Below are 26797 nucleotides of genomic sequence, written 5' to 3'. Positions count from 1 at the left end.
TAGTAAAAATAAAGTTTTAATGCAGATGAAAAAATATTAACATCTACCATTTAATTCAGGTTTTCCGTTTGAAATTCCTTGAACTTTTTAATTGTTGATAAGCAAAATAGTAAATGTTGAAAAACATCCACAGCAGGTCTTCTAAAGAATGGAAGTTTTTTTGAGTTATGTCAGTCTTGTAATAAATAAGCGATATATATATTAGTTTATTTTATAGTATTTTAATTAATTCCCTGAACAAAAGGGGAAAAATATACATACCCAGCAAAAACTTACATTGAAAAGTTATGAGCTAAAATGCTAGAATTTAATTTACTTTACTAAAATTTATTGATTTCATTATTTTAACACAGTGATGATATTGGAAGCAAGTACTAACCACTAGACTCCTTCTAAGTAAAAATTAAGTTCTTAATTAAGTAAGCGACATTACTATGTTTTGCTGGGAATATCTGCATATGCGATTTAAGTTTAAAAAAATAATTAAAGAGGATTTAACATATTGAAATTAAAGTATTGTCAGCTTTTATGTGCACAGTGGCTTGTGATTGTTATTATTGAACGAAGAATAAAATTATACATTTTATTAAAAAAAAAAATTAAATGAATATACATACATACATATGTATGTATATATTTATTAAACAATTTATTAATGAATTCCATCAGTCTGTCGTATAAAAGAAAGAAATTAAATCATAATTCAATAGGATTTTTTTTGTACTTTTAATATTGATATTAAAGATCCTCACAAAATAAGCAATATGCTTTCTCGCTGAAACCCGCACAAATATACACAACTATGTATACTTGCCTATAAGTATACACGGTGAAAAGTATATGGTAAATGACATATATGTACATTTAGACACGTGTGTGTATATATGCTTAATATCTCATTAAATTCATAAAATGTAACTTTTAGTATATGACGAGTAATTGTGGTTGTATAAGGGATTTTGCATTTGTAAAGATCGTGTGTATGCTTTGTACATATACATATGTATGTGTATATAATTGTATGTATAATGAGCAAGAAAAGTAAACATATGACGTTATTTACATAAACTTATATTCATTCAGATATACATACATACTTACATATGTATGTATATATATACATATTTAAACATTACATACATATATAGAAAAGTTGATATAAATTAAACACAAATGCAAATGTGTTTCGAATAACAGGACAATACACTACAATTCATATTATAACTATTGATATTGGTACTATAAGGTCTGTCATCAGCTCACAATCTACCACACATATAAACATATGGAAACATATTTATAGTAATAATTCCACGAATATTGAATATCTGTGAGTATAACTATCCATCCATTCATTCACATATTACATATACATATATACTTATGATAAAACTTAATGCCATTGTATTTTTATACCAGCAAACACGTAGTGAATTTTTTCACATCTGATGGCATTTTCGATAGGTAGAATTGAAATTGTGAGCGTTAATGTACTATAAAAAAAGAATTTTAAAAACATGAGTAAATAAACTGAACAAGACTAAACTAGAACTGAACTAGACTAGAACTGAACTAGAACTGAAACTAGAACTGAACTAGAACTGAACTAGAACTGAACTAGAACTGACTAGAACTGAACTAGAACTGAACTAGACTGAACTAGAACTGAACTAGAACTGAACTATACGAACAGAACGGAACTAGAACTGAACTAGAACTGAACTAGAACTGAACTAGACTGAACTAGAACTGAACTAGACTGAACTAGAACTGAACTAGATAACTGAACTAGAACTGAAATAGAACTGAACTAGAACTGAACTAGAACTGAACTAGAACTGAACTAGAACTGAACTAGAACTGAACTAGAACTGAACTAGAACTGAACTAGAACTGAACTAGAACTGACTAGAACTGAACTAGAACTGAACTAGAACTGAACTAGAACTGAACTAGAACTGAACTAGAACTGAACTAGAACTGAACTAGAACTGAACTGAACGACTAGAACTGAACTATAACTGAAACGTAGAACTGAACTAGAACTGAACTAGAACTGAACTAAACTGAACTAGAACTGAAACTAGAACTGAACTAGAACTGAACTAGAAAAAGAACTGAACTAGAACTGAACTAGAACTGAACTAGAACTGAACTAGAACTGAACTAGAACTGAACTAGAACTGAACTAGAACTGAACTAGAACTGAACTAGAACTGAACTAGAACTGAAAGAGAACTGAACTAGAACTGAACTAGAACTGAACTAGAACTGAACTAGAACTGAACTAGAACTGAACTAGAACTGAACTAGAACTGAACTAGAACTGAACTAGAACTGAACTAGAACTGAACTAGAACTGAACTAGAACTGAACTAGAACTGAACTAGAACTGAACTCGAACTGAACTAGAACTGAACTAGAGAACTGAACTAGAACTGAACTAGAACTGAACTAGAACTGAACTAGAACTGAACTAGAACTAGAACTAGAACTAGAACTAGAACTAGAACTGAACTAGAACTGAACTAGAACTGAACTAGAACTGAACTAGAACTGAACTAGAACTGAACTAGAACTAGAACTGAACTAGAACTGAACTAGAACTAGAACTGAACTAGAACTGAACTAGAACTGAACTAGAACTGAACTAGAACTGAACTAGAACTGAACTAGAACTGAACTAGAACTGAACTAGAACTGAACTAGAACTGAACTAGAACCTGAACTAGAACTGAACTAGAACTGAAACTAGAACTGAACTAGAACTGAACTAGAACTGAACTAGAACTGAACTAGAACTGAACTAGAACTGAACTAGAACTGAACTAGAACTGAACTAGAACTGAACTAGAACTGAACTAGAACTGAACTAGAACTGAACTAGAACTGAACTAGAACTGAACTAGAACTGAACTAGAACTGAACTAGAACTGAACTAGAACTGAACTAGAACTGAACTAGAACTGAACTAGAACTGAACTAGAACTGAACTAGAACTGAACTAGAACTGAACTAGAACTGAACTAGAACTGAACTAGAACTGAACTAGAACTGAACTAGAACTGAACTAGAACTGAACTAGAACTGAACTAGAACTGAACTAGAACTGAACTAGAACTGAACTAGAACTGAACTAGAACTGAACTAGAACTGAACTATACTGAACTGAACTAGAACTGAACTAGAACTGAACTAGAACTGAACTAGAACTGAACTAGAACTGAACTAGAACTGAACTAGAACTGAACTAGAACTGAACTAGAACTGAACTAGAACTGAACTAGAACTGAACTAGAACTGAACTAGAACTGAACTAGAACTGAACTAGAACCGAACTAGAACTGAACTAGAACTGAACTAGAACTGAACTAGAACTGAACTAGAACTGAACTAGAACTGAACTAGAACTGAACTAGAACTGAACTAGAACTGAACTAGAACTGAACTAGAACTGAACTAGAACTGAACTAGAACTGAACTAGAACTGAACTAGAACTGAACTAGAACTGAACTAGAACTGAACTAGAACTGAACTAGAACTGAACTAGAACTGAACTAGAACTGAACTAGAACTGAACTAGAACTGAACTAGAACTGAACTAGAACTAAACTAGAACTGAACTAGAACTGAACTAGAACTGAACTAGAACTGAACTAGAACTGAACTAGAACTAGAACTGAACTAGAACTGAACTAGAACTGAACTAGAACTGAACTAGAACTGAACTAGAACTGAACTAGAACTGAACTAGAACTGAACTAGAATTGAACTAGAACTGAACTAGAACTGAACTAGAACTGAACTAGAACTGAACTAGAACTGAACTAGAAATGAACTAGAAATGAACTAGAACTGAACTAGAACTGAACTAGAACTGAACTAGAACTGAACTAAAACTGAACTAGAACTGAACTAGAACTGAACTAGAACTGAACTAGAACTGAACTAGAACTGAACTAGAACTGAACTAGAACTGAACTAGAACTGAACTAGAACTGAACTAGAACTGAACTAGAACTGAACTAGAACTGAACTAGAACTGAACTAGAACTGAACTAGAACTGAACTAGAACTGAACTAGAACTGAACTAGAACTGAACTAGAACTGAACTAGAACTGAACTAGAACTGAACTAGAACTGAACTAGAACTGAACTAGAACTGAACTAGAACTGAACTAGAACTAAACTAGAACTGAACTAGAACTGAACTAGAACTGAACTAGAACTGAACTAGAACTGAACTAGAACTGAACTAGAACTGAACTAGAACTGAACTAGAACTGAACTAGAACTGAACTAGAACTGAACTAGAACTGAACTAGAACTGAACTAGAACTGAACTAGAACTGAACTAGAACTGAACTAGAACTGAACTAGAACTGAACTAGAACTTAACTAGAACTGAACTAGAACTGAACTAGAACTGAACTAGAACTGAACTAGAACTGAACTAGGACTGAACCAGATCTAAAGTAGAACTGAACTGAACTAGAACTATACAAAACTATAAAAAAACTAAAAATCTAGTTTTTTATTGTATAAAAATTACAATGAACATAAATATTCTTTCTTAATTCATAATAATAAAAAAAAAGATTGGAAGAATAAATCTCACATCAAAATAATATAAAAAGAGAGAAAAAAATAAAAATTTCGCTGAAAAATATTATATATGAGTAATTTCCGATAAAACTCATAATCACTAAGACCTTGGTTTAAAGTTGATTATAGTTTAAATGTCAAGTGCGATAGCTTTTAATTAAATTCAATCTCATAACAACCCATCATATTTTGGTTCAATGTTCTTGTATTTAAAGATCTTATTTTCCACATTTCGATTTTTATTGCAATAAAAACAAAATTTGAAGTATACAACTTTATATTACATATACATCTCATGTATTTGTACATCTCAATTTTTGGACGATGATGATGCTTAAACAACAGCACAAGTTGCAACAACCAAATACTTTTTGAACTCAAATACAGGGCTCTTAATAACAAGATACAACCCCAGCATAAAATTGGTAAAAGGTCAGGGTAAAATTAAATCGATGGCTAAAAAAATATAGCCGAAAAATAAGTAATAAAAGTTCAATGTAAAATAAATGTATGTATGTATAAAAATCGTTTGGTATTATATATTCCTTATAAATATACATATGTATGTCTGAATATTTTTTTATGGATGCTACCGGACCGCTACCTATAAAATCGTTATAGTAAAATTCTTATTAAAAATAATAAGGAGAAAAATAAAAATAAATAAAATATAATAATTTAAAACTGAAAGAGAAATGCTGGATTTTTATTATGACACAACAACAATTTACATAAAAATTCCAAAAGGAAAGAAAGAAATCATTATGCCACAATTGATTTTAACAAGGCCAAGACCAATATTGTATTTTCTTTATATATATGTACATATATTTTGCAAGTAAATTTTGTTTTCAGTTTTTTTCCCTACTTATCATTTTTATTGTGATATAAAAATTTAAATAAATTAAAGGAAACTAAACTAGAGGACACTGTAAATTGTTTCTTCCTTATGGTAGGCCTCATTAAAATGTGGCCTACTTTCATATTTTCAAATGATTGTATGTGTGTGCTTGTTGGAACTAAGACCAAAGCAAGCGAAGAAATAAAAAATAGTTTTTGTTTCCGTTGGGGTTTTTTTGTTTCATTGTTTTTTTTTATTATTATTATTTTGCAAATTTTTTCCAAAGAATTCAAAAACTACACTCAAATATGTTTCTTGGGAAGTCATTATGTTTAAGTGCAAATGAGGCTTATTACTTATTCTATGTATGAAGAATTAAAGAACACTTTAAATGTTAAGGACAATAACGAAGCCGGCAAAAATAATTGTTTAACATTGAATTGTTTGTAGAGAAAGTGATAGCCAACGTAAAACAGAACTATCACAGAATAAAACAGTACTTGAAAACTAGAGGAGAACTAGAACTAGAACAGAACAAGAACAAGAACAGACCAGAACTAGAACTAGAACTAGAACAGAACTAGAATAGAACAGATCTAGAACAGAACTAGAATAGAACTAGAACAGAACTAGAACAGAACTAGAACAGAACTAGAACAGAACTAGAACAGAACTAGAACAGAACTAGAACAGAACTAGAACAGAACTAGAACAGAACTAGAACAGAACTAGAACAGAACTAGAACAGAACTAGAACAGAACTAGAACAGAACTAGAACAGAACTAGAACAGAACTAGAACAGAACTAAACAGAACTAGAACAGAACTAGAACAGAACTAGAACAGAACTAGAACAGAACTAGAACAGAACTAGAACAGAACTAGAATAGAACTAGAATAGAACTAGAATAGAACTAGAATAGAACTAGAACAGAACTAGAACAGAACTAGAACAGAACTAGAACAGAACTAGAACAGAACTAGAACAGAACTAGAACAGAACTAGAACAGAACTAGAACAGAACTAGAACAGAACTAGAACAGAACTAGAACAGAACTAGAACAGAACTAGAACAGAACTAGAACAGAACTAGAACAGTACTAGAACTAGTAACTAGAACAGAACTAGAACAGAACTAGAACCAGAACTAGAACAGAATTAGAACAGAACTAGAACAGAACTAGAACAGAATTAGAACAGAACTAGAACAGAACTAGAACAGAACTAGAACAGAACTAGAACAGAACTAGAACAGAACTAGAACAGAACTAGAACAGAACTAGAACAGAACTAGAACAGAACTAGAACAGAACTAGAACAGAACTAGAACAGAACTATAACTAGAACAGAACTAGAACAGAACTAGAACAGAACTAGAACAGAACTAGAACAGAACTAGAACAGAACTAGAATAGTACTAGAACAGAACTAGAACAGAACTAGAACAGAATTAGAACAGAACTAGAACAGAACTAGAACAGATCTAGAACAGAACTAGAACAGAACTAGAACAGAACTAGAATAGAACTAGAACAGAACTAGAACAGAACTAGAACAGAACTAGAACAGATCTAGAACAGAACTAGAACAGAACTAGAACAGAACTAGAACAGAACTAGAACAGAACTAGAACAGAACTAGAATAGAACTAGAATAGAACTAGAATAGAACTAGAACAGAACTAGAACAGAACTAGAACAGAACTAGAACAGAATTAGAACAGAACTAGAACAGAACTAGAACAGAACTAGAACAGAACTAGAACAGAACTAGAACAGAACTAGAATAGAACTAGAACAGAACTAGAACAGAACTAGAACAGAACTAGAACAGAACTAGAACAGAACTAGAACAGAACTAGAACAGAACTAGAACAGAACTAGAACAGAACTAGAACAGAACTAGAACAGATCTAGAACAGAACTAGAACAGAACTAGAACAGAACTAGAATAGAACTAGAACAGAACTAGAACAGAACTAGAACAAAACTAGAACAGAACTAGAACAGAACTACAACAGAACTACAACAGAACTACAACAGAACTAGAACAGTACTAGAACAGAACTAGAACAGAAATAGAACTAGAACAGAAATAGAACTAGAACAGAATTAGAACATAACTGGAACTGTGAAACTTGTAGCTTAAAAAGCGCGAAAAGTTTGAATAGCGTGAAACGCGTTGACGCCTCTACGCGTATTGTGTATTTTACGCTTTAGGATATACATACATATGTATGTATGTTCTCTATATTTCAGTACTATTTAGAATATTATATTACTATCACCATTTTAAGTGAAACCTATTCATAGTGGTACAACAGAACTACAAACATTGACATACTATACACTTACAAACTTATACATAAATATGTATATACTAAAAGTAGTTTGTGGGTGAAAGTACATCTGCATATAAAGTAGAGTATATTGAAGTTGAGTATGTCTAATATTTCTTTGCATAACTTAAATATTAAAATTATTTGGTTAGAAGAAGTTTTTTCAACTTATATTAAGAAAAGCTAAAGTGGCAGTGGTGGTAGTGGGAGTAGCAAAGTAAACATTTCTCTTCTGCAATATTGAAAGAAAATGTGTAAAAGAATACTAATTTATTTCAAGGATATTTTTCTATGGATTTTCTTTTTTACTTTTTGTACCAACTTTCCATCTCGCAAATAAAACATACATAGCACATGTGTATATGTAAAAGACAATAACGTTGACATGTAGTAACACAGTGGAATGAACAAAACAAATATTGTAAATAAACTTATAAATTTAAACCCGTTTGCCAAATTTAAATTAGGGAAGAATATATTTTTCGTTTTTGACATCTGTTTTATTATAAATTATTTAACAAATGTTTATCATGAAGCAGATAGTCCCACTGTACTTGATGACAATATAAAATTTCCTTTAAAAGCTACTTTTTTTATTCTGCATAAATATTTTCCATTCTTCTGATGGTTAAATGTATGTGTTACTTTTAAATTCCTTGTATGTAAGTGAGGTTCCATTAAATAAACTATATTTTATATTTTTTCCTTCGAAATATGTGTCATTATGGTTTAGACATTTTTATACACAAATCAAGTATATGTTTTTTTCGAAAGATAGTAGAAAACGAAAACTTATTACGTTTTTTCCATTTTGACGTTATTTTTGACATATGTTACAACTAAAATTTTATACCACCAACACAATTTAAGTTTAAATGTGTGTATGTGTACATACATATGTGAAAGTAAACGAACGCGGTTTGTTATCCTTGAGCTCTTAAACACACACGCATACATTTTAATATAGTACATTATATTACTACTACATGCTCCGTAAAGTAAATTTGCAGCAACAAAAATATCCTTTTTTCTGTAGGGGAATATTTTTGGTAAATTTTGTTATTGTTGTTTCTAGTTGTTTTGGTTTCTAGTTTGCAACATTTATATTTTTGTAATATAGTATATGATGACATGTCAAAGGAGTTGCTAAATACTTTATAAAATTTTTAAAAATACAACAATTTTCCTCTTAATTTTGTGTTTTAGGAAAATTGCTGTTAGCTTGTAAAACATTTTAGCTGTGGTTCAGTTGGTTCAGTTATTATAAATATTGAAGTAATTTTATTACTTGCAATAATTATACCCATTTTCTTAATGTCTGGTTATTATTTTATTCTACCAACAAATTTTAAATTTTCATACACAAATTATTTTAACCGGCAGAATATCTACCGGTTAAACGATAACCGATAACATTATTATTGAGTATTCTTGAATCTATCCAATTCTGTCCCATTTCAGCTTTAGTTCAGTTCTAATTTAGTTCTAGTTCAATTCTAGTTCAGTTCTGGTTCAATTCTAGTTCATTTCTAGTTTAGTTCTAGTTCAGTCCTAGTTCAGTTCTAGTTCAGTCCTAGTTCAGTTCTAGTTCAGTTCTTGTTCAGTTCTAGTTCAGTTCTAGTTCAGTTCAGTTCTTGTTCAGTTCTAGTTCAGTTCTAGTTCAGTTCTAGTTCAGTTCTAGTTCAGTTCTAGTTCAGTTCTAGTTCAGTTCTAGTTCAGTTCTAGTTCAGTTCTAGTTCAGTTCTAGTTCAGTTCTAGTTCAGTTCTAGTTCAGTTCTAGTTCAGTTTAGTTCTAGTTCAGTTCTAGTTCAGTTCTAGTTCAGTTCTAGTTCAGTTCTAGTTCAGTTCTAGTTCAGTTCTAGTTCAGTTCTAGTTCAGTTCTAGTTCAGTTCTAGTTCAGTTCTAGTTCAGTTCTAGTTCAGTTCTAGTTCAGTTCTAGTTCAGTTCTAGTTCAGTTCTAGTTCAGTTCTAGTTCAGTTCTAGTTCAGTTCTAGTTTCAGTTCTAGTTCAGTTCTAGTTCAGTTCTAGTTCAGTTCTAGTTCAGTTCTAGTCAGTCTAGTTCAGTTCTAGTTCAGTTCTAGTTCAGTTCTAGTTCAGTTCTAGTCAGTTTAGTTCAGTTCTAGTTCAGTTCTAGTTCAGTTCTATTCAGTTTCTAGTTCATTCTAGTTCAGTTCTAGTTCAGTTCTAGTTCAGTTCTAGTTCAGTTCTAGTTCAGTTTCTAGTTCAGTTCTAGTTCAGTTCTAGTTCAGTTCTAGTTCAGTTCTAGTTCAGTTCTAGTTCAGTTCTAGTTCAGTTCTAGTTCAGTTCTAGTTCAGTTCTAGTTCAGTTCTAGTCAGTTCTAGTTTCAGTTCTAGTTCAGTTCTAGTTCAGTTTAGTTCAGTTCTAGTCAGTCTAGTTCAGTTCTAGTTCAGTTCTAGTTCAGTTCTAGTTCAGTTCTAGTTCAGTTCTAGTTCAGTTCTAGTTCAGTTCTAGTTCAGTTCTAGTTTCAGTTCTAGTTCAGTTCTAGTTCAGTTCTAGTTCAGTTCTAAGTTCAGTTCTAGTTCAGTTCTAAGTTCAGTTTCTAGTTCAGTTTCTAGTTCAGTTCTAGTTCAGTTCTAGTTCAGTCTAGTTTCAGTTCTAGTTCAGTTCTAGTCATTCTAGTTCAGTTCTAGTTCAGTTCTAGTTCAGTTCTAGTTCAGTTCTAGTTCAGTTCTAGTTCAGTTCTAGTCAGTTCTAGTTCAGTTCTAGTTCAGTTCTAGTTCAGTTCTAGTTCAGTTCTAGTTCAGTTCTAGTTCAGTTCAGTTCCAGTTCAGTTCCTAGTTCAGTTCTAGTTCAGTTCTAGTTCAGTTCTAGTTCAGTTCTAGTTCAGTTCTAGTTCAGTTCTAGTTCAGTTCTAGTTCAGTTCTAGTTCAGTTCTAGTTCAGTTCTAGTTCAGTTCTAGTTCAGTTCTAGTTCAGTTCTAGTTCAGTTCTAGTTCAGTTCTAGTTCAGTTCAGTTCTAGTTTAGCTCTAGTTTAGTTCTAGTTCAGTTCTATTGTTATGTCAGATAATTTTGAATAATTAGCTTTTGTATTGTTTTTTTTTTTTTTTGCTGAAGATAGCTTCGACAATTAGTAGAATTTTCTTTATCTTACATTAGTAGAAAATTTTCGTAATTTTTTTTTTCGTCATAACAATTAATTCTAACAATCATATTATTTGTTTTGTTCGAAAATTATAAGTAAAACACTTTAAAATAGGAAAGTGTTTCTTCTTTAGTTCTTGTGAATTTATTTAATAATAATATTAAATTCTAGTTTTCCTTTCATTTTATTCAAAGAAAACTTTGAACCAATGACCTTAACATCTCAAGTTTCATACCATCACTATCTTTGTATGGTTGAATTTCAATGCTGTTTGTCTGTGTCTTTGTTAAATGTACATATAAAATTTCACTTGAGTGTCTTTTCTTTTTTATGTTTTGCATTATTAATGTCATGTATGCTAATGTCATATTTATGGATAAAAATACGTATAAGTAGATACATACATATATTAAGGTGATCCTGTCTGATGATTGAGAGATATTATAACTTTAGGCTTTGATTAGTTTTACGAAGATAAATTTAAAAAAAAGTCAAACATTTGAATATATGTAAATAAAAAAATCTTCTTCTGTGCAGCACTTAGCGTGGAAAGAAAAATCTGATTTTTTAGGACCTTACTAATGTTTAGAACATGGGTATATCTGATAATATTATATTACTAAAGACAAAGGAAAATTATATAAATAAAATAAAACTACTACAAGACGTTTTTTTGCTTTTTGTTGAATGAAAAAGAAGAAAAACGAAAACTAAAATCCATACGTGACATTGGCAATAAATAATACTTAAAGTTGTACAAATAAACACATACGTGAGGCACACACTTTCAAGGAGAAATAGCTAACGTAACGACGTTGTACGTTTTGTACAGCAGATCTGATGTAAAATAAAACTAGTAAGACATTTGAATCTAGTTTAAGATAGATTTTCTAATACTGTGGCAAAACATAGCTGTCTGCTTAATTTTCAGTCACTCTGTAACGAGTAAATACTTACAGCTTTTGGTTTTAACCGAGGAGAAGTAGTTATTGTCATAGTATTTGTAGTTTTGTAAACTAGTAAACTAACACTAAAGGTGCCAAAAGAAAGAGGGAATACAAAACTTCTAAATCCCACAGATATCTCGACCTTAATGCCCTGCTTTATTTTTTAAGTCATACTAACACTAACATAATACAGGCAAACTTACACACATATTCTTATTTATTAAATATGCATATATATTTATACATATATTTATATGTACGTAAGAAACGAAAACCTGCAGATTTTCAAGATGTTACCGTATCTATTTTAAAGAAATTTTCCCCAAAAGTTCTTTTACCCGATATTTTATGTTTTTACTCTTAGTGAAATTAACTTCTTTTGGGGTTTATAAGATTAAAGTGATTAATAATCCTATTTCCTACTTGATTACATTAAACAAAATATTGGCTAAAATGGATTTGTTTTCCATACTGCAGGGTTTCATCTTTATTTCTTTAATGTTTCTTAATATTTGATTATGAATCTGCTGCTGATGATGATGGTGATGCCTGTGCGTGAATAACTTAGTCGGTATCTGTGACTGTCATATCTGTTTCGTATTGGTGTCTCAAACACTGTAGCCGTTAAATAAATGTCTTTATTTTTATGTTAGTTTTTTTTTAAGAGGTTGTTAGACAAAAAAGCGAAGATGTTAGTAGTTGTAAATGTAGTTTAAATTTGTTTATGAAAATCGATTTTGGAATAATAACATATTTATTATAATGGTTATTTTTGTTCGTTGTCATTTCATTTAGTATGTTGATATTAAACCCTGAATCGTAGAGGGAGACATATTTAAATCTTAACCTTTTGGGTGGCACAAAATTGCTAAAGTTGTTGGTTATTTCAAGTACTTGGTGGAGATTGGTAAGAAATAGGAGTAATGGAGTTGTTTCTTAAGAAAAAAGTTTCTCCCCACCAATAGCGACAACGAATAAAAAGCTTTTTCATAAAATATTTAAAAATAATTTCTAGATTTTTATAATAAAATACTATACATATACATAAAAAGCCTTATAAAATATTTACCAATAAAGTTTTTTTCCTCAAAATTGTTTCTCAAATTAATAATGGATTTATTTCACGATCATACATACAAATTAAAAAAAAAAGCTTTTATATTTTCTAAAAAAAGTTTCTCCACTAATAAAGGCAACCAATGAATACAAAGCTTTTTCATAAAAAGTTTTTCCTTAAAACACTTTTGCACAAAAATCTAAGAAAAAATATTTCTAGTTTTTGATAATAAAAACTTTTTCTCATAAAGCTTTTTCATAAAAAGCCCTTTATTGAAAAACTTTTTAAAATCTTACAGAATTTCTATATTTTTTTTAATAAAAAAGTTTTCTTAAAGCTTCCTCATAAAAAAAAAAATACTTTTATAAAAATTGTTTTTTTTTTATAATAAAAATTTTTCTTTTAAAGCTTTCTTATTTATTATTATTATTATTATTATTATTATTATTATTATTATTATTATTATTATTATTATTATTATTATTATTATTATTATTATAAAACTTTTTCTCTTAAAGCTTTCTCATAAAAAAATTTTCAATAAAAAGCATTTTTATAAAAATCTTAAAAAATATTTCAAGCTTTTTGTAATAAGCGATTTTTCTCATAAAGCTTTTTTATAAAAATCTTCATAAAATATTTCTAGTTTTTTGTAATAAGAACTTTTTCTTATAGAGCTTTTTCAAAAAAGTTTTTCCATAAAAAGCTTTTTCATAAAAATCTTAAAAAACATTAAATTCTCATAATATTTAAAAATCCTAAAAATGCTTAATTTACAAAAAAACTTTATTCAAAAAAAAATCAAGAAAATATTTTTAATAAAAAAGTTTTTTCACTTGTTGTACACCAACATTTGTCTAATATTACCTAAACTTAGAATGTAAATCTTAGATTGTGGTTAAACCCCGTAGCTTTCGTTCGGGCGCTTATGAACGAATTACTACTGTTGTTTAACTTGAACCGTATTTTTTCTAAATATTACAGGTTTTTTTAAATGAGTAAAAAATCTATAATATTAATTTAAATATTATTTATAAAATTACTTTAAATTTTCCACAATTTAAGACAATTACTTCCTATCTTTTGCATGAATAAATAAAATTTATTTAAAAGACATTTCATTTAAATCAACCCAATAAATTATCATTTTAAAAATCGTATAAAATCAATTTAATATATTTAGAAAGGACTAAATAAAATTCCTGCTAAAATACATTGCTGTTTAAGCTAAACAACAAAACAAACACATATAAAATTCGTCAAGGATCATTATTTATTTACTGATGAAAACCCATAAAATTACACATACACACACGCGGAAAAACATTAAATGGGATTTGCTTTTAATTTGTTTTCCCCTAATATTCATGTATTTTGTGTTTTTTATGCGTTTTTTTATGTTTTAAATTCTACAACTAATCCATGTGTAATTTGAGGGTTTAAACATTTAAATAATTGAACCATTGCAAATGTCATCTAGTTGAAAATAGCGACAATTTTTGGTGGAACAGGAGTAAAGCAGTTAAACCCCAACACACTCCCGGAAATGAGTGTAAAACGAAAAAGAAACAAATCACCCCCAATTTAATTTCTATGGATTGAAAATTTTTCAATTTTATAGGACTTTTTGTTTTGTACATAAGAATGCCAACTAGTTAACACACTCTTTTTTTGGGTGTTTGTTTCATATCAAAGAGGGTGAAGCCAGCCTTAAGGGTTTTCATGCAGAGACACAGGGGTCATAAATGTTAAATGAAATTCTATTTTTAACATTTTAAGTAAGAAATGAATAATTGAAAGTATTAAATGAACGTATGTTGTCATCAATTGCAGATAAAAGTTAAATAGAGGAAAATTCAAATGAAATTGAAATTGTATATACAAATAAAATAAACTTAATTTCAGCATTTGCTGCAAGCAATGCGCCATGGCAAAGGATTTTTCATATTAAACACAACTCACTCTAAAAATATAAACATATACATACTTACACCATGTATGTACTATGACATACATGGTATGTCAGTAGGAAATTTATTATAGTATACACACGAAACTTCTTAACTAACAATGATTTCAAAAGTGTTCATATGAAAGACTTGTTAATTAATATATTGGTTGATACTATAAAAGTCATGACATTTATTTAGATGAAGGCTTTTCTTCCAAGAAGAAATGAAATAAAGCATAACAGATTACCTACCAATGACTTGTAATTAAAAAATGCCAAATTTCCATTTGGGCTATATTTTTATACCAACATGTGTCGTTACTATGAATTACTGCTGGTATGAATTAAAAATTGCCAAGATGTCTGTTTTCGAATATAGAAATATGCGTGATTAAGATGATGTTATTACACCATTTAATTAAACATTTGTATTCATCAGCAATCCCATAAAGTAACGTCAAAATAATACATCCCCCCCCCCTCTTTAGTTATTTTTATATAATTTTCTTAAATTCAACCCCACCATCTCATCTTATAATTTCATTGTCTTAAGTTTAAACTAATGACAAACAATATGGCTCCCAATTTAATACTTACAAAGAATATTGTATTAAAGTGTACATTGAGTTATGCGTATGAGAGGAGTTTCACAGCAATAACATTTTTGCTAGGAGAGATTTTTATCAAAAATGTTCTGCAAAATTTGATTGTATTTTTTTAAAGAGAAAATATTGGCAGTTTTCTATAAAGAAATTTCGAAGTTTTCTATATTTTGTCCAAAATCATAAATTTTCTATAAAGGGACACATTTGTCGAAAATGTTGCTTTAAGAGAATTTGTTTTTTAAATTGTTCCACACTTTGAAGAAATTTTTTTTTTTTTCAGAAATTTTCTATAAAAAATATTTTTTTAAATTTTCTATAAAGAATAAATTTAAAAGAAATCAAAAATTTTCAATAAAGAGAAATTTTCTATAAAATTTTAAGAGAAAAATTTATTGAAAATGTTCCATAAAGAGAATTTTAATTAAAAGTTTTATATAAAGAGAAATTTTATTGAAAATTTTCTATAAGGAGATCATTTTATCGAAAATTATGTCTAAAGAAAAAATTTTATCAAAAACTATCTTTAAGGAGAAATTTAATCGAGAGTTTTTTGTTAAAATAAATTTTAATCGAATATTTTCTTCTAAAGAGAAAATTTTATCGAAAATTTTCTTCTAAAGAGAAAATTTTATCGAAAATTTTCTATAAAGAGAAAATTTTATCGAAAATTTTCTATAAAGAGAAAATTTTATCGAAAATTTTCTATAAAGAGAAAATTTTATCGAAAATTTTCTATAAAGAGAAAATTTTATCGAAAATTTTCTATAAAGAGAACATTTTATCGAAAATTTTCTATAAAGAGAACATTTTATCGAAAATTTTCTATAAAGAGAACATTTTATCGAAAATTTTCTATAAAGAGAACATTTTATCGAAAATTTTCTATAAAGAGAACATTTTATCGAAAATTTTCTATAAAGAGAACATTTTATCGAAAATTTTCTATAAAGAGAACATTTTATCGAAAATTTTCTATAAAGAGAACATTTTATCGAAAATTTTCTATAAAGAGAACATTTTATCGAAAATTTTCTATAAAGAGAACATTTTATCGAAAATTTTCTATAAAGAGAACATTTTATCGAAAATTTTCTATAAAGAGAACATTTTATCGAAAATTTTCTATAAAGAGAACATTTTATCGAAAATTTTCTATAAAGAGAACATTTTATCTAAAATGTTCTATAAAGAGAACATTTTATCTAAAATTTTCTATAAAGAGAACATTTTATCGAAAATTTTCTATAAAGAGAACATTTTATCGAAAATTTTCTATAAAGAGAACATTTTATCGAAAATTTTCTATAAAGAGAACATTTTATCGAAAATTTTCCATAAAGAGAACATTTTATCGAAAATTTTCTATAAAGAGAAAATTTTATTGAAAATTTTCTATAAAGAGAAAATTTTATTGAAAATTTTCTATAAAGAGAAAATTTTATTGAAAATTTTCTATAAAGAGAAAATTTTATTGAAAATTTTCTATAAAGAGAAAATTTTATCGAAAATTTTCTATAAAAGAAAATTTTATCGAAAATTTTCTATAAAGAGAAAATTTTATCGAAAATTTTCTATAAAGAGAAAATTTATCGAAAATTTTCTATAAAGAGAAAAATTTATCGAAAATTTTCTATAAAGTGAACATTTTATCGAAAATTTTCTATAAAGTGAACATTTTATCGAAAATTTTCTATAAAGAGAACATTTTATCAAAAATTATCTATAAAGAAAACATTTTATCGAAAATTTTCTATAAAGAGAAAAATTTATCGAAAATTTTCTATAAAGTGAACATTTTATCGAATATTTTCTATAAAGAGAAGATTTTATCAAAAATTTTCTATAAAGAGAAGATTTTATCAAAAATTTTCTATAAAGAGAACATTTTATCAAAAATTTTCTATAAAGAGAACATTTTATCAAAAATTTTCTATAAAGAGAACATTTTATCAAAAATTTTCTATAAAGAGAACATTTTATCAAAAATTTTCTATAAAGAGAACATTTTATCAAAAATTTTCTATAAAGAGAACATTTTATCAAAAATTTTCTATAAAGAGAACATTTTATCTAAAATGTTCTATAAAGAGAACATTTTATCGAAAATGTTCTATAAAGAGAACATTTTATCAAAAATTTTCTATAAAGAGAACATTTTATCAAAAATTTTCTATAAAGAGAACATTTTATCAAAAATTTTCTATAAAGAGAACATTTTATCAAAAATTTTCTATAAAGAGAACATTTTATCGAAAATTTTCTATAAAGAGAACATTTTATCGAAAATTTTCTATAAAGAGAACATTTTATCGAAAATGTTCTATAAAGAGAACATTTTATCGAAAATGTTCTATAAAGAGAACATTTTATCGAAAATGTTCTATAAAGAGAACATTTTATCGAAAATGTTCTATAAAGAGAACATTTTATAGAAAATGTTCTATAAAGAGAACATTTTATAGAAAATGTTCTATAAAGAGAACATTTTATAGAAAATGTTCTATAAAGAGAACATTTTATAGAAAATGTTCTATAAAGAGAACATTTTATCTAAAATGTTCTATAAAGAGAACATTTTATCTAAAATGTTCTATAAAGAGAACATTTTATCTAAAATGTTCTATAAAGAGAACATTTTATCGAAAATGTTCTATAAAGAGAACATTTTATTGAAAATTTTCTATAAAGATAACATTTTATCAAAAATTTCTATAAAGAGAAAATTTTATATAAAGAGAAAATTTTATTGAAAATGTTCCATAAAGAGAACATTTTATCGAAAAATTTCTATAAAGAAAAAATTTTATCGAAAGTTTTCTATAGAAAAAAAATTTTATCGAAAGTTTTCTATAGAAAGAAAATTTTATCGAAAGTTTTCCTCTAAAGAGAAAATTTTATCGAAAGTTTTCCTCTAAAGAGAAAATTTTATCGAAAGTTTTCTTCTAAAGAGAAAATTTTATAGAAAATTTTCTTCTAAAGAGAAAATTTTATCGAAAATAAAGAGATATTTATTTTTTATAAATTTTTCTATAAACAGAAAATTTATGAAAAATTATCTATTAGAGATAATTTCATAAAAAATTCTCTTTAGGGGAAAATGTTATCTAAATTTTTCTATAGAAAACATTTTATTGAAAATTGTCAGATGCTAATTATCTAAAAAGGAAATGTTATTGAAAATTTTTCTCTCAACAATTTTTTGCTATGAAACTCCTCTTATATGAACACTACACGCACTTACATATGTTTGTACATATTTACATATGTATTTGAAGAAATGTGCTGCTAGTATAAGTTTTTAGTCATCGCGAGGATATGTGCGTTTCTTTTTGTATAGATGGGAAATGTAAAAGATACATTCCTTGTTCTCATTGCATAGTCACACTCTTTCTACCATAAATTTCTATAAGACGCATATGTTATGGCATTTAAATGGCAATTTAAAATGTCTTTATGGCAAAATAGTTGGAAAAGAGCGCTTTTTTTCTTTACTTCTTTATATAAATTTGTTGTTGCTTTAATTTTTTTTATAACTTTTAAAGATACAACCTCTATGAGAATTTTAAATCATTCAGAACAGAAATTGTTTTAATGTATGCACCAAATCATCTTTTTTTTTAAGGACTCTGAGTAAAACTTTTAGAAATTTTTATGAAAAAAAAACAACAACAACAATAATTACAACAAATTTTCGTTAAAATCTTATAATACTTATTTAGCATTTAAGTGGGTCATAAAAGGTTAAGACTTCAGCTGGCAAATATTCACACACATATATGTATATTCTCACACATGCACACATCCTGTTAACATTTAATATTATTTTCAAACTTTAAAACGCATATTTAAGGCATTTTAGTTAGAAATTTATATAAAATAGAAGTTTAAGGAGATTTCCGTAATCGTCTTGTAAAATTAGAGAAAACCTTTTTTTACATTGCTATTGCTTCTTGTGTTTTTTTGCACATTTTGTTTAACGTTTATGTTTAGCAGGTGCTATAAATTTTATAGAGATTCAGTTTTATTTGATACTCTGGAGATTTTCTTAAACTATTTACGATAATTTATGGCAGATTATCATTAAAAAAAAGTAAAGTAAAAATTATTTATACTATGATTTTGTGCTTGTTCCAATTTTATTTTAGAAAAAAATTTCCTTATTTAGAAGATTGTTTAAGGGGTCAAAGCGTTAGTAAGTGTAAAGTACTGTTTATTAGTTTTATATAGTTTACTAATACATCATGGCCAATATATGTTAATTATTTTAAAAGTAAAGGTACGTTTACACCTAACAAATTTTAGAGGAACAATTTCTTTTTAGTTAGTTAGTCTGAAAGGAGGATGTATATATGTACATCATATCCGAAGAAGTACATCTAGGTCTCTATCTGGTCTATTGTGCGCTTCTTTAGCAGTGATTAAGGTGAGAATCGAACCCACCACCTCCGTTCTACTACACTAGAACACTAACCTACCGGAGACCATTTTTATATATTTTTTTATATTTATTTTTGATGCATGGTATTTTTAAAGAAAATTTTTCAATTCTGTATTAAAAAAAAAAAATAAGAAAGAGTGCTACCACAGTGTTAAATTTAATGTTTTCATCAATTTTTCCAAAAAAACTCATTTCGTTTATTAATGCTTTCCCATCTCTGTGGCAAAAAAATGAATTCAAAATCTAAATCATATTTTGAAGGGGGCTTTGCATAGGGACTAGGGTCAAAAGAGGCTCTATCATCAGTAAATTCATCAGGGTCATCAAGGCTAGTATCGAACATGGTTTTGCAGCTTTTTGTCGAGATACGAGGACCTATTCGGGGTTTTGATTTGTATGAGGCTAAGTTAAATAATCGACCGATGTTAACCATTTTAATAGGCTTCGACTCTAATACAATAGAAGATCATGTGCCAAATTTCATTGAATTATATTCAAAATTGCGACCTGTAGTTTGATTACAAGGTTTACATGGACGAACGGTCAGATGAACAGACGGAGGGATGGATGGACATAGCTAAATCGACTCAGAAAGTGATTCTAAGACTATTGGTATACTTTTAGGTGGGTATAGGACCAATATTATTGTGCGTTACAAACATCAGCACAAACCCAATTCATGCGTCTGCATGCAAAAAATACAAATTTTTGACGAGGTTGACTCGCATTTTTCCTTATATCTCCGTTATTTATAGACGGATTTTGCTGATTTTAAAGAGGAAACTTACCGAAAGCATGTCTGACAAAATTATTGAAGATTTTGATCCCAAAGCTATCGGGGGTCTTTAGAAAATTGATTTCAACAGACAGATGGACATGGCTTAATCGACTCCGCTATCTATAAGGATCCAGAATGTATATACTTTATATGGTCGGAAAATTATATTGTGAAAATTACAAACGGAATGACAAATATATACCCTTCTCACAACCCCCCCCCTCCCCTTTGGGAAATGACCCTCATTTCGGAGTGTTGCAATCCCGGGGTAAAGAGGTGCTACTAGTACCTTTAGTCTGCCGGGACTATAAACTGGTGATGGCATTTCACTCCTCGCTTAGTCCTTGAAATGATTTGACATGGGGTCAGAGAACTACATAATCTGCTACTACAGGTAGCCACTTGTCCTAGCTGGTTGAGGTTCTTTCGGGATCCACGTAGTGGCTGTGGTTTAAACTCAAATTCGCGGAAAGATTAAGTTGCGGTTAAAAGACTGATGCACGGTGAAATGTATATTTCGGGATAAGTTCGGGAACTAAGCGTTGGAAATGAGTTGGTTTTAATTGTATATGATACAGCATGAATGTAGGGGTATACGGGCCTTACTGTTTACCTTGCCAACCTTGACAAATTTCCTTATTAAATATTTTTAATAAATTCTGTAATTGTAGAATTTTTTTAAAGAAAATTTTTGAAAATCTTTTCATTTTTAGCAGAGTTATAAATTTTATAGTTAATGTTTATAATAGTTTCTTCCATAAACTCTATAAATAACAACAAATTTAAATTGAATGCTTCCATTTCTTGTTAATATTAATATCAACTACTTATTATAATAACAAATTTCCATAAAATTAGCCTGTTTTTATGCTACAGTACTCTCTGCTGTATGTGTTTTTAAAAACCACCACCACCAGCTACTACAAATTTGCATTTAATTTTTTTGTTTTTGATTCCGAATAATTGAATTTATAAGCTGTTCTAAAGGAAAAAAGTAACCTAATTGTTTATGACAAGTACTCTTAAATAATACTACCATTTCGACTCTGTTAGTTACTTAAAAAAAAAAACAACAACAACAAACTGCTCTCCCCTTCATAAAATTATTAACCTTGTACTGTTTTTACTAAATCATAAAATATTTACGAGATATTTAGCATAAATTGCATATTTTGTAGCAATTTTAATATTTGTGTATTTTTATACTTGCTTCTTCTTCTTCAGCTAAAACATTTTCCTTAAACATAATGAAAAATTTCTTTAAATTTCCGTTTAAGATTATAAAAATAAGCTGAAACACACGCATCTTTATACACATTTATTTTAAAGACCCCCATAATATTGCTAGAAATCTAAAGTGAAATCCTTGTAGATTTTTTATATTAAAACCTCCCACCACCGAGACAGTTTGTAGGAAATTTATAAAACAGTTTTTGGTTTATTTTTATTCTATTTAACTTGTATGAGATTGTGTGTTGTAGCCGCCGTTTCCTAAGAACTTTAATATCAGGCAGTGATTTTCTTAAGATTCCTTTTTTTTTATTTTTTTTTTTGCTATTTTTAATAATGTAACAAATAAAATTGTTACAGGATTTTCTTTTTTTTTTCGTTATTTTGCAAAAGTAAACTTTTTTATAAAAGATTTACAAATAAGTTTGCGAAAAAAAAATAGTATGAATGAAAAAATTTGCATATTTATAAACAAGTCCTGGTCATGTTGTTGAATTGCACAGTGTTTTGATTAATAAAAGATTTTTTTGGAAAATATTTCATTAACTTTATACATTAGAAATCATTGCAATTGGCCACTTTATGAAATCATTGCCCCCAATACTGCAGAAAATTTGCCGCAATATTTATGTAAAATTTTATTTTAACTAAGAGAATATTTATCGAAAATTCTCTATAAAAAGATGTTTTAAATATTTTCGATGATAGAAAATTGATCAACAAGCTTCGAATTTTATCAATATTTAAAAAAAAAGAAGATTTATCGAAAACTTACTATAAAATAAAATATTAAAAAAGGAAATATTTATTAAGAATAAAATACTAAAAAATTAAGTTTATTGAAAATTTACTATAAAATGATAATTTTTCGAAAAAAATATAAAAATAAAATTTATCGAAAATTTAGTATAAAAAGAGAATTTATCTAAAATTTGTTATAAAAAGAGAATTTATCGCAAATTTACTATAAAAAAAAATTATCGGAAACTTTCTATAAAAAGAAAATTTATTGAAAATTCTCTATAAAATAATGTTTCAAATATTTTCGAAAATAGAAAATTTATCAAAAAGTTTCAAATATTTTCTTAAAAAAGGAATTTTATCAAAAATTTACAAAAAAGAAGATTTATCAAAAATTTACTATAAAATGAAGATTTGTCAAAAAAAAAAAAAAACTATAAAACTAATTTTTATCGAAAATTTACTATAAAATGAAGATTTTTCGAAAATTTGCTATAAAAAGGAAATTTATCAAAAATTTATGGACATTTGCTATAAAAAGAGAATTTATCGAAAGCTTTCTATAAAAAGAAAATTTATCGAAAACTTTCTAGAATTTGTCGAAAATTTTCTATAAAGAGAAAATTTATCAAAAATTTTCTATAAAGAGAAAATTTATCGAAAATTTTCTATAAAGAGAAAATTTATCGAAAATTTTCTATAAAGAGAAAATTTATCGAAAATTTTCTATAAAGAGAAAATTTATCGAAAATTTTCTATAAAGAGAAAATTTATCTAAAATTTTCTATAAAGAGAAAACTTATCGAAAATTTTCTATAAAGAGAAAATTTATCGAAAATTTTCTATAAAGAGAAAATTTATCGAAAATTTTGTATAAAGAGAAAATTTATCAAAACTTTTCTATAAAAAGAAAATTTATCGAAACTTTTCTATAAAGAGAAAATTTATCAAAACTTTTCTATAAATAGAAAATTTATCGAAAATTTTGTATAAAGAGAAAATTTATCGAAAATTTTTTATAAAAAGAAAATTTATTGAAACTTTTTTATAAAAAGAAAATTTATCGAAAATTTTCTATTAAAAGAAAGTTTATAGAAAATTTCAAAGAAAAAATTTTGTTTCTCTAAATATAAAATTTATCGAAAATTTTCTATAAATGAAAATTTCCTAAAAAAATAAAATTTTCGATAAGTTTGGAAAAATTTATGGAATATTCTTTAACATAGAAAATTTATCAATAATTTTCTATAAAAAAAGAAAATTATTGATATTAAAATTTTCTTTAAAAACAAAAATCACTAAAATACCAGATTTACGAGAGTAAAACTAGGCATAGTTAAATATTTGGAATCGATAGTAGTTTCAAATTTGTATAAAAAGCCCCACTGTGCAATATCATTTTAATACTACTTGTATAGTGGTGTAAGTATCAGAAATATTAGATTCTAGCTGATATTGTGTTTTCTACATACCATTTTTTTCCATCTTATATCAAATCAAAATGAGTAGTAAAAAGCAACTGTAGTAGAGTACAATTGCCTGATTTTAAAAAAATTTTGCATAAAACGAGTAAAAAGAGCACATCTTGACTTGGTTCGAATGGATAAAAGAAACACTTTTTATGCTTTTTATATACGATTTCTTTTACAGCAACAATGGAAAATAAGAAGATATTTAAGTGAAACCAGTTTTGATATTGGGTGGGGGGTGCGCTGTTGTGCCACATTTCAATATAGTAATGTAACAGCAACAACAACAACAGTATTTGAATATAAAAGCTAAAACAATTTTAGCAAAGAACACAATTTTTAAGCAGCAGTGGCAAAAAATAAAGTTGTAATAAGAGAAGAAGGGGCTGGTACTTATACACCTTGCTCCTAACCCAATACCACATAAGAAACACTGGTCTCACAAGTTCTTTTGTATACAAAGAGGAGTAAAAAGGACCTATTTAGCATAAACCATGTAATCTGAGCTGATTTGCAAAAAAGGTAAAGCAGGAGCTCTCTCACACACACACACATACGTTCATACAACAAAGTGTTGCAGATTGTTATTTTGATGATGACGACAACGATGATGATGACGAAGACATTAAAGATGTCTACCTCTCCCCTTTTGTAGTTTACTAAAGGACCTTTTCGATACACACATACATACATTTTAAATGTTGCTGCGTAAGGAGGTCGTGTGTGTGTTTAAGCGAGTTTTATATGTAAAACAGTGGTAACATTTTAAATGTAACAAGCTACTTGCAGTATATTTCAAATTGAAGTACTAGAAAAAGGAAAAGGTTAAATTTTCTACTGTATTTTATGCTTCAGCTTTCACTTTTTGCCAGTAGAATTTTGAATAGCTTTAAATTTTTGCTTTTTATATTTGGTTTTTCTTTTTTTCTTGTCTTCAAACGTACTTTTTTGTTTTTTTAAGAATATAATTTAGTTGTAAATTTTAAGCAATGAAATTGTAAAATTGTACTTGTAAATGTCTAAATCCGTTTGTTATGTCTGAGTGTGCGAGTCCTTACAATAGTCAAATGCCATGTGAATAAAATGTTGTTCTTTGTTTTTTTTTTCATCTTTTATTTCCAAATGTGTGTGTGTAGGAGTGAGAGAAAACATAAAGAAACAGTTTTCAAAAAGGAGTAAATAGTCAAATTTATACACATACATGTTCCTATAAGAATATGCAAATTTTTTTTCCAGTTCCTTTCTAGTCTAAAGTATAAAATATATGGAACAATACGTAAAGTAAGTAGATGTGAGTTCTTTTTTTTTTTTCGTTATTATTTCCACTTTATTATACATTGTCGTAGAATTTTATTACATTTTTATTAGGTCTTTCATTCTGTTGTTTGTTGAAATAATGGAATAATTTAAAATAGTAACACGAAATAAATCTTTAAAAGCGATTTTTTTTCCTTTGCTCTTCTGTATGATTTTATTATTTTTTAAGATTTTTGCATTAAATCGTCAAAGAATGAATTTCATTTGTTGTTTAAAATATTTAAATTTTATTTGTTTTTCGAGAGATTTTATGTTAAAAAGTGTAAAATTAATGCAAATTTTTAATTTGTGTTAAATTTATGGATCTGCTGGTAAATTTTATTATGAAATCGTAAAAAATGGAATGTTAGGAATTTTATTATAAATTTTAAAAGAAATATTTTATTTGAAATTTATATTGTGATTGAAATATGTACTTTTAAAAGCTATGAAATTAAAAAAAAAAAAATATTTTCAAAAAATAAAATTTTTTCTTAATATACTTTCCCCTAAAAGTATGCTACAAAAATATGAAATTCTAATTCCTCTATCAATGAATAATCCTTATTTAAGTAGAATGTATTTAAACAAAATTAAGTTTGAAAATAATATTTTGAAAATTTAACAGGAGTTCAGAGCAAAGCTTTTATGAAACTTACAAGTCCATAAGAATTATCTGAAAGTTCATACAATTCTACTACGATCAAGTGTAGAAATATTCCTCTAGATCTTAATTTAAGTTAACAATTTCAAAAAATATATTTCTATCAACATAAATAACTGCAATCACACAATTAAATTTCTATATGAGAAACATTTCAGTCTAATTAATTTAATTACTTTTCAAAATATTTTTTTCTTAATTAACTAATTAAAGGTTTTCCATTTGTACTTATGTATACGTTCATATACACACATACATATGCATGTATATTTATACATTTGATTCGGAATTTACTTACCTTTTGTGTTTTGCTCTCAAAAAAAAAACCACAATTATTTTTTTTACGAAATTAGCAACAGCATTGTTATAACATCTAAAAAGATACAATGAAAGTTTTACACTGTTAAAAATTGAAAGAACATTAAAAAGGCAACTCAAAGTTAACCAAAACAATGAACATCATCCCCTAATGGAACTTAAAGTAAAAATATACATACATGTTAGAAGAACCACAAAATATTTACTCTGTACTAAATAGCTACTAACCGAGATAATAATCATGACTTAATAATTATAATTACAACAACAACAACATAATGTATGTATGTTGTTAAGAATTTTACTTAATGTAATATACAATTAATTGTATGTAGACATATATACATACAAACTTAGCATGTATGTGAAATTATTTTGCTAACATTACACTGAAAGAAATTATTTAAATTATC

General features: G+C 27.4%; 1 protein-coding gene across 1 annotated transcript in view; it reads right to left on the bottom strand.

The window, feature by feature from the left end:
* LOC119608378 overlaps positions 1-26797 on the bottom strand; it is a gene marked incomplete at its 3' end in the record, with an annotated part of 88256 nt that overhangs the window by 35005 nt on the left and 26454 nt on the right. The window contains exon 2 of the mRNA XM_037962778.1: positions 26365-26439. The remainder of the gene's footprint in view (positions 1-26364; positions 26440-26797) is intronic.

The sequence above is a fragment of the Lucilia sericata genome, unplaced genomic scaffold, assembly GCF_015586225.1.
Source record: "Lucilia sericata isolate MDLA Ls3-8-SP2 unplaced genomic scaffold, ASM1558622v1 Contig000825F_arrow, whole genome shotgun sequence".
In the NCBI taxonomy this organism is placed as follows: domain Eukaryota; kingdom Metazoa; phylum Arthropoda; class Insecta; order Diptera; family Calliphoridae; genus Lucilia; species Lucilia sericata.
The sequence above is the reverse complement of the archived record's forward strand: the minus strand, read 5'-3'. Positions and strand labels throughout refer to the sequence as shown.